The sequence below is a fragment of the Tursiops truncatus genome, chromosome 11 (genome assembly GCF_011762595.2).
Source record: "Tursiops truncatus isolate mTurTru1 chromosome 11, mTurTru1.mat.Y, whole genome shotgun sequence".
In the NCBI taxonomy this organism is placed as follows: domain Eukaryota; kingdom Metazoa; phylum Chordata; class Mammalia; order Artiodactyla; family Delphinidae; genus Tursiops; species Tursiops truncatus.
This window is the reverse complement of record NC_047044.1, coordinates 54,715,109-54,733,975: the sequence shown is the minus strand read 5'-3', so window position 1 is coordinate 54,733,975 and position 18,867 is coordinate 54,715,109. Positions and strand designations below refer to the sequence as shown.

The 18,867-nt window shown below is 36.3% G+C and overlaps 2 long non-coding RNA genes across 2 annotated transcripts in view; one reads left to right on the top strand and one right to left on the bottom strand.

Annotated features, from left to right (window-relative positions):
• LOC141275853 (uncharacterized) overlaps nt 1-18,867 on the top strand; it is a 205,814-nt gene that overhangs the window by 184,418 nt on the left and 2,529 nt on the right. Inside the window, exons 3-4 of the long non-coding RNA XR_012324317.1 lie at nt 11,774-11,812; nt 15,759-15,951. This is a non-coding gene — a long non-coding RNA (uncharacterized lncRNA). The remainder of the gene's footprint in view (nt 1-11,773; nt 11,813-15,758; nt 15,952-18,867) is intronic.
• LOC141275854 (uncharacterized) overlaps nt 8,159-18,867 on the bottom strand; it is a 168,882-nt gene continuing 158,173 nt past the window's right edge. Inside the window, exon 3 of the long non-coding RNA XR_012324318.1 lies at nt 8,159-8,399. This is a non-coding gene — a long non-coding RNA (uncharacterized lncRNA). The remainder of the gene's footprint in view (nt 8,400-18,867) is intronic.

Here is an 18,867-nt window from a genome sequence, read left to right as displayed (position 1 = left end):
ATGACTGTTATTTATTAGCTAATAATTTGTCTCAGGTAATATGCTCAGTGAATTACATGTAGTATCTCATTTTTTACTATATCTCTGTGAGGCTAATTACTATTATCATTGTCATCTTTATCACTTAAATTTTAAAAATGAGTAAACCAAGCCATATGAAGATTTTTTTATAACATGCACAAAACCAAATAGCTTAAAAATGACTGAGGCAAGATGTGAATTAATTATCTCTACTCCAATATTAAGCTTTTAGCCACTATACCTACTTCTATGCCAAATCACACTAGAGACATTTATTTTGTCAAGGTAGTGGGGGACAACTCTGATGTCACAGCAGTTGTCATAGCATTCAAAGTTAGAAGACACAGGGTATTTGATAATTAATAGCTTTTAACCTATCAGGAGCACCCTATCTTCATGAAAGCCTGTCATTTTAATTTTTCATAGAATATTTCTAACACACTCTAGCTAACAATTCATATATTTGCCAAATACTGTGAGGTTATATTTAAGTAAAGTACCTTTCAGGACCTTTCTATCTAGTTGTTTTTCTGAATATGTTTTATTTGTTTAAAATACATTGAATTGACAGTGTTGGGAGAACAACCTACAGAATGAAGTTAATGGCCTTTCCATCTAGTTTTTTAAAAAATAGAAAATTCAATAAACATAATTTAGGCAGAAACAGATCTCTTTTGCAAGCTATGTTTCAAGTATTAATAAAATTCTCAAACTTGATTTCATATATCTTGTAGGTTGTGATCAAGTTTGTAGATTTAACACTGTTCAAGGAATAGATTAAACATTTCATTTCTTTTGTTATTGCCAAAAAAAAGAAAATGAGAGGAAAATGCAAAGAAACACCAATGCTGTAACAATACAATTATAAAGAATTAACATGAAAACTAAACAAAGAAACACGGCAACTGGGAAAGAGTTTCAATGAAGTCTTTGAGATATAAGTATGATGTAAAAGAGAATACCTTTCATATGTGTTATTTTGCGTATTATGAAATGGCTTATTAAAGATATGATGGAAATAACTTCCCTCAAATTACACAGAGATAGACTGGAAATATTTTTATCAACCAAAAAGGACACTTTTGAGAATGAAAAGGGGCACTATTAAGAATTACACTGGGGCAACAGGCATACCAGGGTAAACCAGAGCCTATGATCATCCTATTTAAAAAGATGCCTATCTCTGGAGTCTCTATGAAGTACACTACACCAGGGATCTTATATTTCTGTAAACTATTTTTTATCATAATCCATGCACTATAAGGATAAGCCCTTTAAGAACTCCCAACATGGTTCCAAAAATTTGACTGCAAGTTCTACATTGTAAATTACAGAGAAAAACAACTATTCCATGTTCATACAACATCCTACGTGTTACTACAGGAGCAGAGGAGGACTATTTTACCACTTGGTTATACATGGCTATTGTTGGGATGACTAAGAGGAAGCTTATATGCATTTGCACTGAATTGTCAAAGTAATATGCACTTGAAAGATTATTTATACAGGTAAAAAAAAATTCAAGTCAGTAGTTTCATGTCTCTATGATAAATTGCTAGCAAGGGGTCTAGAATTTCAGAGTTAAAAGGTGTCTTAAAGAAAGGCCAATACTCTTAATTTATAATTAAGCAAACTAAAGTATGAATCAGTTAAGTGATTCACCAAAATGAAACAAAAAATTGGTGAAGGAGCTCTCACAACTGTCACTAATCTTGACATGGGACATTCAGTGCTCTTTGCACTATAGAGGACTGCCCCCAATGATGTGTAGCTGCTGCAGAGTCTTAGTTTGGCTTCTGTCCTATTTCATCATAATGAAGTATTAAATATCCAAGGATACGAATATTCCACACTCTATAATTTTGCCAGTTCCCTCAGTGCCCCTCACTGCATATAAAGGGGCGTCTGCTTACTGCAACCCAAAATACAATTTCCTTCCGTTTTTAAGATCCCTGTAAATAAAAATGGTTCACTTTTAAAAGTTCCCAAGAGTCTGAACAATATTGGTCTACTTCTCGAATGAATAACTCCACAAAATCTAATGATGGAACACAGAGGATAACACAGCAGACTTAAAGGTTAAAGTTCAAATGCTGTAATTTCAAACTATTGATCAAAGGTAATTTGGGGCACTTCTGAGTTACTTCTGGCATGTGGCAAACAAGCAAGTTAGGTTAAGTATGAATGATTATATCAAAATAACTCAATTTACTAAATTTTCATAGATTTACCTAGCCTATATTTTCTCCTTTATTCCCCCATGGTTGGTCTATACTTCTAATCTACCCATTTGTTTGTTTGGAAAATGATATTGCCTCTAACTAATTAGGACAGAACTAGAAGCAGCAGCTTTAATTAGGACAAAGTCAGAAAAAGAGCAATGTTTAAATGAACCATTGGCTAAAAAATTAGGTCAAAGTCCATCTTTCTAAAGGTATGGGTAGCCATCAAATAATTCTATCTCGTATTAGTAAGACAGTATAGTAAAAACACTCTATATCTGTTTATCACTTCTCAGGTCTCGAAAATAAGTATCTTGTACTTTTACCTGCCACTTTGAAACATTATAAGCTAAAGTTAGCAATGAATTAAAATATATTAATATTCTTCAATTCAAATGTCTTTAGTCCTTTGCATGAAAAGGGCTATATTTATACTATATATTTATATAGTTGAATAAATTTTAAATAATAAAATATTGGAAAGGCAATTTGGTGTATTTTAAAGATGATTTACTTACAGCTATAAAAATTTTCAGTTATATTGTTGTTGGATGTATTTTCCATGGTAGTTCAGCAGTGTTAGATATTGCATATTTTATTTCCAACTACAGTGAAATAAAAAATGTTCAGTACTCAAACCCACATAGAACTTAAGGGAATACAAATCTGTGTTAACAAGTGAAAGCATTTATTTCGAAGTTGAAAATAAAAGCAGAAAGCCTTTTTATTTCACCTAACCTGGTGGAATGCCCTGTTTACTAAGTCCAAAGTAATTTAGGTTTAATACAAGTATGAAGGAGTCACCGAGCTGCTGTTTTTATTTCAAATGCACAATGGAGGCCTCAGTGAAGATTTTACTCTTCCAATTCTTCCTGCATTTGCTCCCTTTCTTGTTGTTTTTACTTGGGGACATCCCTGCAGGAGAGTTATTGGCAAGAGTAGGGAAGGAGACATGCACTTCCCAAATGAACCCCACAGGAAATAAAGTCTTTGACCTTCAGAATATATTTTATGGTCACAAGCCCACGATACTTCAAGATATGTCTTTTTTGCACTTGATGGATTTCTAAATGTGTTTAAACAAAGCACGTGTAACAAGTAATCAGACTTCACTAGGATTCTTCAGTTAATGAATCCTCTGAATGTTTAACCCCTTCTATTTTAAACAAAGAGAATAATCTGATATCTTGGTAAGAAATGTTTGCCTGTTTCATATATTGAATAGTGCTTCCCAGTACTAATTTACAGTCTTCCTTTGTTTCCCTAACCTTTTGACTACAAATACATATATGCACACATACATATATAGACTCAACACTCACACATGTTCATGCATCATTTTATCCTCCCTAGGTTCCAGGAGCGGTAGAGCACAGATAAAGAAAAGTTTGGTTCACAGTAACTTTGACAATTCTATTTAAACCTCATCATCTCAGGTTCAGCTCAAAGAAAGAACATTTACAATGATGTATTCAAGGGGCTACCACATATATGTTGATTCTTTCTTCAGTGTCTAACCCCATCAGTCCATTAGCATATATAGCACACATCCCACAAAAACAAATAAGGTACTATATAGAATAAATTTCAATATTTATCTTCTGACAGATATATTTAAATCCATATCTTTATTTAAAAATGTTCCTTTCCTTTGATCTTCAAAATGATCAGTTAAGGAGCACAGGTGTGAGTCCAGTCATTTCATAATCAGACAGGGCCATATATTCTTTCTCCACAGTACCTCTCATCTATATGTCAAAGTTCCCAGGAAATTTATATCTATATTAGATAAATTTGTATAATTGCATATTTATATTTAATTGTCAATGTGGACTATAACCTGAGAAAATAAAAATACATAATAAGGTAGCTTTAAATTTTATCACAAAATATTATGGCAAGAGAAGCAGACGGACCCAAAAAGGACCAATTAAAAAAAAAAAGTACTATTGGGTTTTTGGTAAATTGCTATTTATTGTGCAGCGCTCTAAGTATTTCAAAAAGGGAATGATTTAAATAAGAAAAGTCAAGAGTCTTCTATATCGGAGGTCATTTATGAATTTAGGTCTTAGAACAACAAAGACAGATGTTGTTTGTTTATTTTGAATAGCCAGTTATAAAAATCACTACAGAGGAGAGGGGGAAGATGGTGGAAGAGTAAGAGTTGGAGATCACCTTCCTCCCCACAGATACATCAGAAATACATCTACACGTGGAACAACTCCTACAGAACACCTACTGAACGATGGCAGAAGACCTCAGACCTCCCAAAAGGCAAGAAACTCCCCACGTATCTGGGTAGGGCAAAAGAAAAAAGAAAAAACAGAGACAAAAGGATAGGGACGGAACCTGCACCAGTGGGAGGGAGCCGTGAAGGGAGAAAGGTTTCCACACACTAGAAGCCCCTTCGCAGGTGGAGACTGCGGGTGGCGGAGGGGGGTAGCTTTGGATCCACGGAGGAGAGCGCAGACACACGGATGCAGAGGGCAAAGCAGAGAGATTCCCGCAGGGAGGATCAGTGCCGACCAGCACTAACCAGCCTGAGAGGCTCATCTGCTCACCCGCCGGGGCGGGCGGGGCTGGGAGCTGAGGCTCGGGCTTTGGTCGGATCCCAGGGAGAGGACTGGGGTTGGCGGCGTGAACACAGCCTGAAGGGGTTAGTGTGCCACGGCTAGCTGGGAGGGACTCCTGGAAAAAGTCTGGACCTGCGGAAGAGGCAAGAGACTTTTTCTTCCCTCTTTGTTTCCTGGTGCTCGAGGAGAGGGGATTAAGAGCGCTGCTTAAAGGAGCTCCAGAGGTGGGCGCGAGCCGCGGCTAACAGTGCGGATCCCAGAGACGGGCATGAGGCGCTAAGGCTGCTGCTGCCGCCACCAAGAAGCCTGTGTGCAAGCACAGGTCACTATCCCCACCTCCCCTCCCGGGAGCTTCTGTAGCCCGCCACTGGCAGGGTCCCGGGATCCAGGGACAACTTCCCTGGGAGAACGCACGGCACGCCTCTGGCTGGTGCAATGTCACGCTGGCCTCTGCCGCGGCAGGCTCGCCCTGCACTCCGTGCCCCTCCCTCCCCCCGGCCTGAGTGACCCAGAGCCCCCGAATCAGCTGCTCCTTTAACCCCGTCCTGTCTGAGTGAAGAACAGACGCCCTCCGGCGACCAACACGCACAGGTGGGGCCAGATCCAAAACTGAACCCCGGGAGTTGTGCAAACAAAGAAGAGAAAGGGAAATCTCCCCTAGCAGCCTCAGGAGCAGTGGATTAAATCTCCACAATCAACTTGATGTACCCTGCATCTGTGGAATACATGAATAGACAACGAATCATCCCAAATTGAGGAGGTGGACTTTGAGACCAAGATATATTATTTTTCCCCTTTTCCTCTTTTCGTGGGTGTGTATGTGTATGCTTCTGTGTGACATTTTGTCTGTATAGCTTTGCTTTCACCATTTGTCCTAGGGTGCTGTCCTTTTTTTTTTTTTTAAATTAAAAAATTTTTTTTTCTTAATTACTTTTTATTTTATTTTATATTACTTTATTTTATTTTATCCTCTTTCTCTCTTTCATTCTACTTTTTCTCCCTCTTATTCTGAGCCGTGTGGATGAAAGGCTCTTGGTGCTCCAGCCAGGAGTCAGTGCTGTGCCTCTGAGGTGGGAGATCCAAATTCAGGACACTGGTCCACAAGAGACCTCCCAGCTCCACATAATATCAAACAGCAAAAATCTCCCAAAGATCTACATCTCAACACCAAGACCCAGCTTCACTCAACAACCAGCAAGATACAGTGCTGGACATCCTATGCCAAACAACTAGCAAGGCAAAAACACAACCCCACCCATTAGCAGAGAGGCTGCCTAAAATCATAATAAGGCCACAGACACACCAAAACACACCACCAGCCATGGACCTGCCCACCAGAAAGACAAGATCCAGCCTCATCCACCAGGACACAGGCACTAGTCCCCTCCACCAGGAAGCCTACACAACCCACTGAACCAACTTTAGCCACTGGGACAGACACACCAAAAACAACTGGAACTACGAACCTGCAGCCTGCAAAAAGGAGACCCCAAACAGTAAGATAAGCAAAATGAGAAGACAGAAAAATACACAGCAGCTGAAGGAGCAAGATAAAAACCCACCAGACCTAACAAATGAAGAGGAAATAGGCAGTCTACCTGAAAAACAATTCAGAATAATGATAGTAAAGATGATCCAAAATCTTGGAAATAGAATAGACAAAATGTAAGAAACATTTAACAAGGACCTAGAAGAACTAAAGATGAAACAAGCAATGATGAACAACATAATAAATGAAATGAACAATACTCTAGATGGGATCAATAGAAGAATAACTGAGGCAGAAGAACGGATAAGTGACCTGGAGGACAAAACAGTAGAAATAACTACTGCAGAGCAGAATAAAGAAAAAAGAATGAAAAGAACTGAGGACAGTCTCAGAGACCTCTGGGACAACATTAAACGCACCAACATTCGAATTATAGGGGTCCCAGAAGAAGAAGAGAAAAAAAAGGAACTGAGAAAATATTTGAAGAGATTATAGTTGAAAACTTCCCTAATATGGAAAAGGAAATAGTTAATCAAGTCCAGGAAGCACAGAGAGTCCCATACAGGAGAAATCCAAGGAGAAATACGCCAAGACACATATTAATCAAACTGTCAAAAATTAAATACAAAGAAAACATATTAAAAGCAGCAAGGGAAAAACAACAAATAACACACAAGGGAGTCCCCATAAGGGGATAAAGCTGATCTTTCAGCAGAAACTCTGCAAGCCAGAAGGGAGTGGCAGGACATATTTAAAGTGATGAAGGAGAAAAACCTACAACCAAGATTACTCTACCCAGCAAGGATCTCATTCAGATTTGATGGAGAAATTAAAACCTTTACAGACAAGCAAAAGCTGAGAGAGTTCAGCACCACCAAACCAGCTTTATAACAAATGCTAAAGGATCTTCTCTAGGCAAGAAACGCAAGAGAAGGAAAAGACCTACAATAATGAACCGAAAACAATTTAGAAAATGGGAATAGGAACATACATATCGATATTTACCTTAAATGTAAATAGATTAAATGCTCCCACCAAAAGACACAGACTGGCTGAATGGATACAGAAACAAGACCCATATATATGCTGTCTACAAGAGACCCACTTCAAACCTAGAGACACATACAGACTGAAAATGAGGGGATTGAAAAACATATTCCATGCAAATGGAAATCAAAAGAAAGCTGGAGTAGCAATTCTCATATCAGACAAAACAGACTTTAAAATAAAGAGTATTACAAGAAACAACGAAGGAAACTACATAATGATTAAGGGATCAATCCAAGAAGAAGATATAACAATTGTAAATATTTATGCACCCAACATAGGAGCACCTGAATACATAAGGCAAATACTAACAGCCATAAAAGGGGAAATCGACAGTAACACATTCATAGTAGAGGACCTTAACACCCCACTTTCACCCATGGACAGATCCTCCAAAATGAAAATAAATAAGAAAACACAAGCTTTAAATGATACATTAAATAAGATGGACTTAATTGATATTTGTAGGACATTCCATCCAAAAACAACAGAATACACATTTTGTCAAGTGCTCATGGAACATTCTCCAGGATAGATCATATCTTGGGTCACAAATCAAGCCTTGCTAAATTTAAGAAAATTGAAATTGTATCAAGTATCTTTTCCGACCACAATGCTATGAGACTAGATATCAATTACAGGAAAAGATCTGTAAAAAATACAAACACATGGAGGCTAAATAATACACTACTTAATAACGAAGTGATCACTGAAGAAATCAAAGAGGAAATCAAAAAATACCTAGAAACAAATGACAATGGAGACACAATGACCCAAAACCTATGGGATACAGCAAAAGCAGTTCTAAGACAGATGTTTATAGTAATACAATCCTACCTTAATAAACAGGAAACATCTCGGGCTTACCTGGTGGTGCAGTGGTTGAGAGTCTGCCAGCCGATGTAGGGGACATGGGTTTGTACCCCGGTCCAGGAAGATCCCACATGCTGCGGAGCGGCTGGGCCCATGATCTATGGCCGCTGAGCCTGTGCGTCCGGAGCCTGTGCTCCTCAACGGAAGAGGCCACAACAGTGAGAGGCACGCCTACTGCAAAAAAAAAAAAAAAAAAAAAAGAGTAACAGGAAACATCTCAAAGAAACAACCTAACCTTTTAGAGAAAGAACAAAAAAACCCCAAAGGTAGCAGAAGGAAAGAAATCATAAAGATTAGATCAGAAATAAATGAAAAAGAAATGAAGGAAACGATTGCAAAGATCAATAAAACTAAAAGCTGGTTCTTTGAGGTGATTAAAAAAATTGATAAACCATTAGCCAAACTCATCAAGAAAAAAAGGGAGAAGACTCAAATCAATAGAATTAGAAAGGAAAAAGAAGTAACAACTGACACTGCCGAAATACAAAGATCATAAGAGATTACTACAAGCAACTCTATGCCAATAAAATGGACAACCTGGAAGAAATGGACAAATTCTTAGAAATGCACAACCTGCCAAGACTGAACCAGAAGAAATAGAAAATATGAACAGACCAATCACAAGCACTGAAATTGAGACTGTGATTAAAAATCTTCCAACAAACAAAAGCCCAGAACCAGATGGCTTCACAGGAAAATTCTATCAAACATTTAGAGAAGAGCTAACACCTATCCTTCTCAAACTCTTCCAAAATATAGCAGAGGGAGGAACACTCCCAAACTCATTCTATGAGGCCACCATCACCCTGATACCAAAACCAAAGATGTCAGAAAGAAAGAAAACTACAGGACAATATCACTGATGAACATAGATGCAAAAATCCTCGACAAAATACTAGCAAACAGAATCCAACAGCACATTATACAGATCTTACACCATGATCAAGTGGGGTTTATTCCAGGAATGCAAGGATTCTTCAATATATGCAAATCAATCAACATGATACACCATATTAACAAACTGAAGGAGAAATACCATACGATCATCTCAGTAGATGCAGAGGAAGCTTTTGACAAAATTCTACACCCATTTATGATAAAAACCCTGCAGAAAGTAGGCATAGAGGGAACTTTCCTCAACATAATAAAGGCCATATATGACAAACCCACAGTCAACATCGTCCTCAATGGTGAAAAACTGAAAGCATTTCACTAAGATCAGGAACAAGACAAGGTTGCCCACTCTCACCACTCTTATTCAACATAGTTTTGGAAGTTTTAGCCACAGCAATCAGAGAAGAAGAAGAAATAAAAGGAATCCAAATCGGAAAAGAAGTAAAGCTGTCACTGTTTGCAGATGGTATGATACTATACACAGACAATCCCAAAGATGCTACCAGAAAACTACTAGAGATAATCAATGAATTTGGTAAAGTAGCAGGATACAAAATTAATGCACAGAAATCTCTGGCATTCTTATACATTAGTGATGAAAAATCTGAAAGTGAAATCAAGAAAACACTCCCATTTACCACTGTAAAAAAAAGAATAAAATATCTAGGAGTAAACCTGCCTAAGGTGACAAAAGATCTGTATGCAGAAAATTATAAGACACTGATGAAAGAAATTAAAGATGATACAAATAGATGGAGAGATATACCATGTTCTTGGATTGTAAGAATCAATATTGTGAAAATGACTCTACTACCCAAAGCAATCTACAAATTCAATGCAATCCCTATCAGGCTACCACTGGCATTTTTCACAGACCTAGAACAAAAACTTTCACAATTTGTATGGAAACACAAAACACTCCGAATAGCCAAAGCAATCTTGAGAACAAAAAAATGGAGCTAGAGGAATCAGGCTCCCTGACTTCAGACTATACTACAAAGCTACAGTAATCAAGACAGTATGGTACTGGCACAAAAACAAAAATAAAGATCAATGGAACACGATAGAAAGCCCAGAGATAATCCCACACACATACGGTCATCTTATCTTTGATACAGGAGGCAAGCATATACAGTGGAGAAAAGACAGCCTCTTCAATAAGTGGTGCTGGGAAAACTGGACAGCTACATGTAAAAGTATGAGATTAGATCACTCCCTAACACCGTACACAAAAGTAAGCTCAGAATGGATTAATGATGTAAATGTAAGGCCAGAAACTATCAAACTCTTAGAGGAAAACATAGGCAGAACACTCTATGACATAAATCACAGCAAGATCCTTTTTGACCCATCTCCCAGAGAAATGGAAATAAAATCAAAAATAAACAAATGGGACCTAATGAAACTTCAAAACTTTTGCACAGCAAAGGAAACCATAAACAAGACCAAAAGACAACCCTCAGAATGGGAGAAAATATTTGCAAATGAAGCAACTGACAAAGAATTGATCTCCAAAATTTACAAGCAGCTCATGCAGCTCAATATCAAAAAAAACAAACAACCCAATCCAAAAATGGGCAGAAAACCTAAATAGACATTTCTCCAAAGAAGATATACAGATTGCCAACAAACACATGAAAGGATGCTCAACATCACTAATCATTAGAGAAATGCAATTCAAAAATACAATGAAATATCATCTCACACCTCTCAGAATGGCCATCATCAAAAAATCTGGAAACAAATGCTGGAGAGGGTGTGGAGAAAAGGGAACATTCTTGCACTGCTGGTGGGAATGTAAATTGATACAGCCACTATGGAGAACAGTATGGAAGTTCCTTAAAAAACTAAAAATAGAACTACCATACAACCCAGCAATCCCACTACTGGGCATATACTCTGAGAAAACCATAATTCAAAAAGAGTCATGTACCAATATGTTCATTGCAGCTCTATTTACAATAGCCAGGACATGGAAGCAACCTAAGTGTCCATCGTCAGATGAATGGATAAAGAAGATGTGGCACATATATACAATGGAATATTACTCAGCCATAAAAAGAAACTAAATTGAGTTATTTGTAGTGAGGTGGATGAACCTAGAGTGTGTCATACAGAGTGAATTAAGTCAGAAAGAGAAAAACAAATACTGTATGCTAACACATATATATGGATTCTAAGGAAAAAAAAAAAAGGTCATGAAGAACCTAGGGGTATGACGGGAATAAAGACACAGACCTACTAGAAATGGGCTTGAGGCTATGGAGAGGGGGAAGGGTCAGCTGTGACAAAGTGAGAGAGTGGCATGGACATATATACACTACCAAACGTAAAATAGATAGCTAGTGGGAAACAGCCGCATAGCACAGGGAGATCAGCTTGGTGCTTTGTGACCACCAAGAGGGGTGGGATAGGGAGGGTTGGAGGGAGGGAGATGTAAGAGGGAGGAGATATGGGAACATATGTATAGGTATAACTAATTCACTTTGTTATAAAGCAGAAACTAACACACCATTGTAAAGCAATTATACTCCAATAAAGATGTTAAGAAAAAATCACTACAAAACCGTCAGGGTAATTGACAAGAAATATTCAAACAATTTGTATACCTATATCTGTCTAACTTATCTATTTTTATCTATCTATTTATCTAGAAAGAGAGAGAGATGGAGAGTGAGCAGCTGGAGAGACAGGTCTGTACTGTGATCCTCCTATAGGTGCTTGATACATTCTTCATACATCTTCTCTGTTTGCCACAGAAACTTCAGTTGGGTATCCTTGAGTCTCTATTTTGGCATCTATTTTCATAAGGTGCAGTGTCTGGTGATTTTAATTCTATTCTGAGCAAGTTAGATTCTGTATTTTTATTTTGTTGCATCCATCTAAATCTTATTGAGTTTTATTCTGGCAAACAAGCAAATCAGCTTGATCCTGTCGAACGTTAGTTTCAGGTATCAGGCAGGATCCAGACTATTCCTCACTTAAGAATTAGAGATGTCCTACTTCTAAAGCATCTTTCTAGGGTTATAATAAAATACCCAGATGTTCAGTTAGGTATCTTCACTGTTCCCCATTAGCTGTTCTCTTCCTGGCCTCACAGCGTCTGTCTCAGTGCCCACACAGCTTAGTCTTCAGGCAAAACCTCAAGGAGGACCCTGTGCAGAGCTCCAGATCTGCTTATCTGTGCAAAGTCTTCATCACTGATTTCCTGTCCTACAAATTCCAGCTGATTCAGGAGCCCCAGCCTCCAACCATGTGTCTTCTAGTTAGGTCTCTGTTCTGTCTAGGCTCTTATTCTTTGTGTCACAATTTGGGTAGTGACCCCACAGAAAGGAAATGTGGATGTGACCTCTTATGTTCCTTTTTCTCAAGCATCACCACCCTGTGCTGTCCGACACCTGATAAACAGGTGCTTCATGTGTGCTTACTGTCTTTGCTTCTTAGTGGTTCAAGTCAGAAGGATCCATCTAATACCTGCTACGATGTCAAGGCTCCATCCGAAGTTCCTGTCTACTTTTCATGCCTCTGCTTTCTTTTATCTCCCTCAAATTTGCCTCTTTAGCAATAACTTGAAAAATATGCATGCTTTCCTATTTTTGGTTAAAATTTGAGATTTTATCACCATGATTTCCCAGACTACTTGAAAAGTGTATTACTCCTGATTACTTTCAGTTCAGATAAAATTTTTAACATTTAACTTCTTTTTCCCTTCACCAATGGTTTTGTTTTAGAAACAAAACTGTTATTAACAATATAGTTTTGTGTTAATGGAATTGCTTTCAGGGATTATTTTTAGCATTTGTATTGTCTCAAATTTTTTCTTAGTTTTATACCAATATCCAATATCATGCCTTTATACCATATTTTCTCATTGCTGAATTCTCTACCAAATGAGATTAAAGTATGGGAAAGCCTGGCCTTACACAGGCATTTTATAAATAATATCTGTTGCTACTGCTGTCATCATCATTGTCATCGTCATTAAATGACACCACAGCAACATCAAAATTTCTCAAGCCGCAAACTGCTTTTGAATTCATTTACCAATTACAGAGATGACAGATCCAACGACAGATCTCTTTTCGAATAAACTGAGTTCTCTCTCTCTCTCATGAAAAACATTTTGACAACTAGTTGACTGTACAAAAAATAATAGAGAAATGAACAAGTTCTATAGTATATTTTTAATAATGTGATTCTAAGTGCTGAAAGTTCATGAGGTTATTTGATTTATGGACTACTTCAAAAATTTTAGAAAATATCTAATGTCAATATAAAGTCACTGTCTAATTCAGTTGCAGATATAATTCACAGCATCTGTAAATCACTACGATTAATTAAAAAAGAAACCCACAGGACTTCTTTTCAAGAGAAATACTGCCTCAAATAGGCAATCATATATATTTATAGTGACTTTGACTACAATACCATGGACTTTGAACCTCAGTTATCACTAAGTGTTTTTCCTGACCCAATTCTATCAAAAAGTGTTGCAGTTATGAGTGTGGAAATGACTTAGAGCTGAATTTCAATCTGGTTTTATGTCAAATACCTACTTTAATTAACGGGAACAATGAGGAGGTTCGGGAATCCTAGAATTGGAATGTCGTGCCCTAACTTTTCCCAATACTCATTCCATGTATAAACTGGAGGAAAGAATAAGTGATATGTTTTGGATTTGTTTTCAGTGCTATGAGGAAAACTAAGACCGAGAAACGTATGTTGATAACCATCTGTCTTTTCATTGCTATTCTGTAAAGATTTTATTCTCTGTCAAAGATGATTCACTAAGCTCTCCTGACATATATGTAAACTTCCTGAGGATGCATTTGTGTCTCTAATGACAAAACTGAACCCCTTATGAAAAATAAGTATGGAAAGTCCATCAAAAAAAAGGTTTGTAAGAAAACCGAAACTGTTTAGAAGTCCAAGTCAGTGGTTGAATATATGTGCAGATTTAACGTTATGAATGCATTTGCATTTTTAAGGGAGTTTAAATCAATTCCCTTTACATATACCTGTCATACTTTGGGTTTAAGGTTTTTTAAAATATGGTGTGAGAAGTAGAGGCCATGTAGCCCTTATAATACAAGTTGTGTTCCCATCTTAGTGATGATATAATGAATCATGTTCATAATAAATCATGATAATAGCTTTCTCTGATGGAATTAAGGTTCACACTTTCCTTTAGCATTTGATTCTATAATCAGGCTAAATCCATGTGCAGAGAAGCCACTTATGAGTCTGGGGTTGTAGTTCTTTGTACAACCTGACTATAGAACATAAATAAATATGGATACTAAGGAAAAATGTGAAAAGTTATTCCCAAAATTTTTCACTAACTGCAAAACTAAAGTTTACATATACAATTCCCATGCCTCCACCTCCTCAGATGTAAAACTAGAGAACTGACAGTGATTATCTTCAAATTTTCCTCCAGCTCAAAAATTCTAAAATTTTATTAAAAATTAATTATACAAAATTGAAATCCTTCTTACTGAGGCTTAAGTTTTTTCTAATAAGAGTTTTATTTCCTAGTTTGTATATTACTAACAGAGATTTGAAATATCCCTTTCCAAAGGATCTTAAATATCATGACGAATGCTTGTCATTTTGGAATTTTTCAAATTCAACTGCCATATTTCGGCTATGTTACGTGTAAAAATCTCACCTAACATATATAAGAAGCACATACTTTACTTGCCCATGTGAAGGGAGTGGAAAAACTTGCTGACTATTAAAATTTAAGATATCATCTATTACCATGATAATATTGATATTAACAGTAAAATTATATTCCATTAGTTTAATAATAATTAGTTGGCTCTTATCTTTAGGAATTTTCTAACCTGAGACAAAATTAGGTTTTACACAAAATTTTCGGAAATTGTTGTCAAAGAGGACACACCCTGTCCAGGCATAAAATTTTAAATTATAAGTTATCATTTACTTATTTATTTATTAATAAATGATCTTTACCTTAAACCATGATGGCGAAAATGGTTTATTCATTCCTACAAATCCTAAAAATCTAGACTTGCAAAAATCTGCGAATAAAAATAGATGTGCTGAGGAAGGGAAATATGGTAAGAAAGGTAGAACGCTAGGCTGTAGGGTATTGATCATTCTTAGAAAATCCGTTAACTTTTATTTCTACTTTACCTGACAAATTAAAGGAAAAAAGGGGATGGGTTGTCACACAAGAGCTTCTATAGAAGATGGAGAGTATCTTCTGTGTTGTGAGTGGCCGTAACTATGTGGTTCATTGTGGTTCTTGGGTAGCTAACCAGAAAAGTTGCCCTGTATGAGTCCACCTACTGACAAAAGAAGAAAATAATACAAAAAAAAAAGGCAAAAACAAAACCCTCTTTGTTGTCTCTTTAGTCTCCCAGAAGCAAACTGCCACATCTATTCATAGAACAGTGCCTTCCCTGGACATAAACCACACAGTAGATTCGACAGTAGACTAGACCACATTGTGAGTTACGCTGATTTGAATCCCACAATTTAACACTTTGAGAGAAAAGTGCCTAACATCTAGAAGAAGTGTGAAGCAAGGAGACATATTTGGAGTCTCCAGGTAGAGAGTGTTTAAGAGAAAAACAAACTTTACTATCTCTCTTTTTCTTCTCTGAGAAGGGAGAAGCCCCTGAGGAGTACAATGGGAGTAATTCTGTCTGTGATAGTTTACAATCATCCAGAAGCCTAAGGTTTTACAATAAAAGATGACTCCCTCGTCTTCATTGATGAATGGCTATAATTTTCCATCGGACATCCTGAATCGGCTACCATGCCAGAACAGGGAAAAAAGCGCTCTAACTATGAATTGAAGGTATAATTCTAAACTGTAATGCTTTACTGTGCAAAAATGACACATTTTCTAGGAACCTTTAGTATATAAGAGTTGTAGAGAAAAATAAAAGGGTAGGTATTTACATAGCACAGGCGTATAGATAAATTATATATTTCATTATAAATGACAAAATGATAATGAGCTAAGAAAATAAATATTCTGAAACACATAGTAAGAAATTTAGTAAAAAATGAAATTCAAACAAAGCTATCATGTGAAACACAATCAGTCAAAGTGTCTTGAGTACCTAGTGTATTCTCAATCTTGGATAACTATCTGGTGGCAGGGGGCATTCACCCAAATACCCCTACACAGACAAACATCTCACATTCTATTTTAAAGAATGTACAACATACAGCAGATAAACTGATAAATGCTTAAGTATGAAACACTTATTTTACTATAAGATAAATGATATTTCATACCTGGCACTTAAAGTTTGCCTTTTTGACTATTTTTGCCTCTTCTCTATGTCATGCTGCCCCTGGAAGTAGTTACTCCTCTCTACTTTAGGGTATCTCAAGTTGATTTATCCATTACCTTTTCTACTGAGGGGGTCAAACCATTATATAGTATGAACATTAGAAACTGCACTGCATTTAAGAAACTTGTATTATTTTTTTTAAATTCAAAAGTTAGAAATTTGCTCTAATTACTGTAATTATCTTGCAATCTGGATATTACTACTGCACTGTCGTGCATCAATATTGGCAGCTGCTGAACATTCACTGTAGTGTCAATTGCATATTCAGTGAGCAAGAAGAAGCAACATTAACTCAATTTAAAAATATATATTTCCAAGACAGTGCTAATACTGGATAAATGATAATGAACTGAAATGAATAAGCAATAAAAATGCCTGAGATAGATTTCTGTGGATAAATTGCTTACTTACTAGTGCTGTTGTACAGAAGGTATCAAGGCTTCTATATCTCTGCCCAATGAAACGTTTCAAATTGGATTCCAATTAAAAGTGATTTCTTCCCCCAAAAGAATGTTACTATGATAGTGGGTAAAACACATGGCTCTCTAGTAAAGTACACAGACATTTAAGTCCATATAGACAGAGTTTATATGGGATACACAGAGTTTCAGCCAGTGGCAGCTCCTACATTTACATAGAGAAACAAGCTGGTCACAGATGACCAGGGATATTCATTGGAATCACAGAGGTCTCCTCTGCTTAGTTAGTGTGCTTATGTGGAGAAGCAAAGATACCCTTTGATGTCCACTTACCAGAGCACCACACAAAGGAAACAAACAATTCCTAAAGTAATTAATAAAGAAGCAATCAAAATTTTAAGGTTCTGGAGGAAGCAGCACTTCACAATGTAACAATAGTGTGTGCTTAAATTCAACTTTGAACAAATGCATTGAGAGAAATTAAGAATGTGAACTTTGATAAGGAGACAAAAGTATAAAATCTTCCCTGGTGTTCCTCTGTTCACCTGTATTTATTGGCAAACAGAGGAACGCCAATATAGACAGAAATCATGTTAATCATTTTTAGTTCACATCTCCATTATTGTGTGAAGAAACCATATATTGGCCTCGAGGGTTAAGTGATTTACTTCACCAATCATTAAGTAAGAGGAAATTAAGACTTTATAACAAAATCCCAAGTTTTAGTATTAAAAACAGATGCATGGATCTTTATACTTAAAGTAAATTTAAAGTAAATATAGTTTCCAATCAATAAAATTCATTTATTACCAGAAAAATACTTTTTCATAAAACTCTCACTTAAAAATATCTTGTCTAACAAGCAGCTGGAATGACCTAACCTGAGAAAACCATCTATTTCATCCCGGTTCCTATCACAGGATGCATCCTGTGTGGAATATGAAACAGAAACAGCCAATTGTACAGTGGCCCAGCTTAAACAAAAGGTCTTTATTTTGAAGACCTTTCACACCACAAGTCTATAACTGATGCTGTTTCACAACTGTACTTTGAATTTGCTGTTCCTCCTCTTGGAATATTCTCTACTCTTGTCCATGTCTACAGTTCCATTCATCCTCAAAAATTCTCATTAAACTCTGATTCTTGTTTTTTTCTTGCAACTCTGCTCTCCCATATACAGTTGGCTTGCACTTACACTGTATATTTCTGTTCTTTAAGAGCCCTATATATTATTTCAGATTTCAAGTATCAGTATATTTATATATTGAATGTGTAACATATGCTATATATCATTACATTGTTTGTATATTGTATGTTATGTATTGTATATAGTATATTACATATTTTAAATATAAAACATCACAAGCATATATTATATATATATTTAAATGTTAATTTATAATTTTATGCAAATCTAAACTAACCTGTCCCCCATACTTGAATGGTAGTTCTTTTCCTAATAGCAAGGTTACATCATTTTTGACTTTCCCTTTCCAGAATCAAATAAATACTTGTTAAATCTACATTGATTAAATAGAACGCCACCCTAATATTTAGATAAAGTCATAAACAAAACACTAAGTGAACACCAGGCAGAAAGTAAACATCAGAAACAGAAAACCTCAAGGTGGAAAACAGTAAATTGAGTAAATTTTTTCTTATTCAGATAAAAAATCTGAGGCCAAAATAGAATTGGAAGTACTAAATGTAGAAAAAAAATGAATCCATCTGGTATCTTCTACATTAAAACTAGTCATCAATGCTGGTCAGGTATTTGTTGGGGACAAATTTAACATAAATAAGAGCAGAAGCAACAACACGGAAACAGCCAAAATTACAATAATTATTCACTTACTCTGTATTGAAGCCCCTGAGAGCTTTGTGTTACACCCAAACAATAAAATGATTCTTGATACCAAAATATGTGTTCAAAGCAAGAAGAAAGAAATTTTAAAGGCGTCCTTCAATAAAGAATGAAAAGGTCCATAGCTC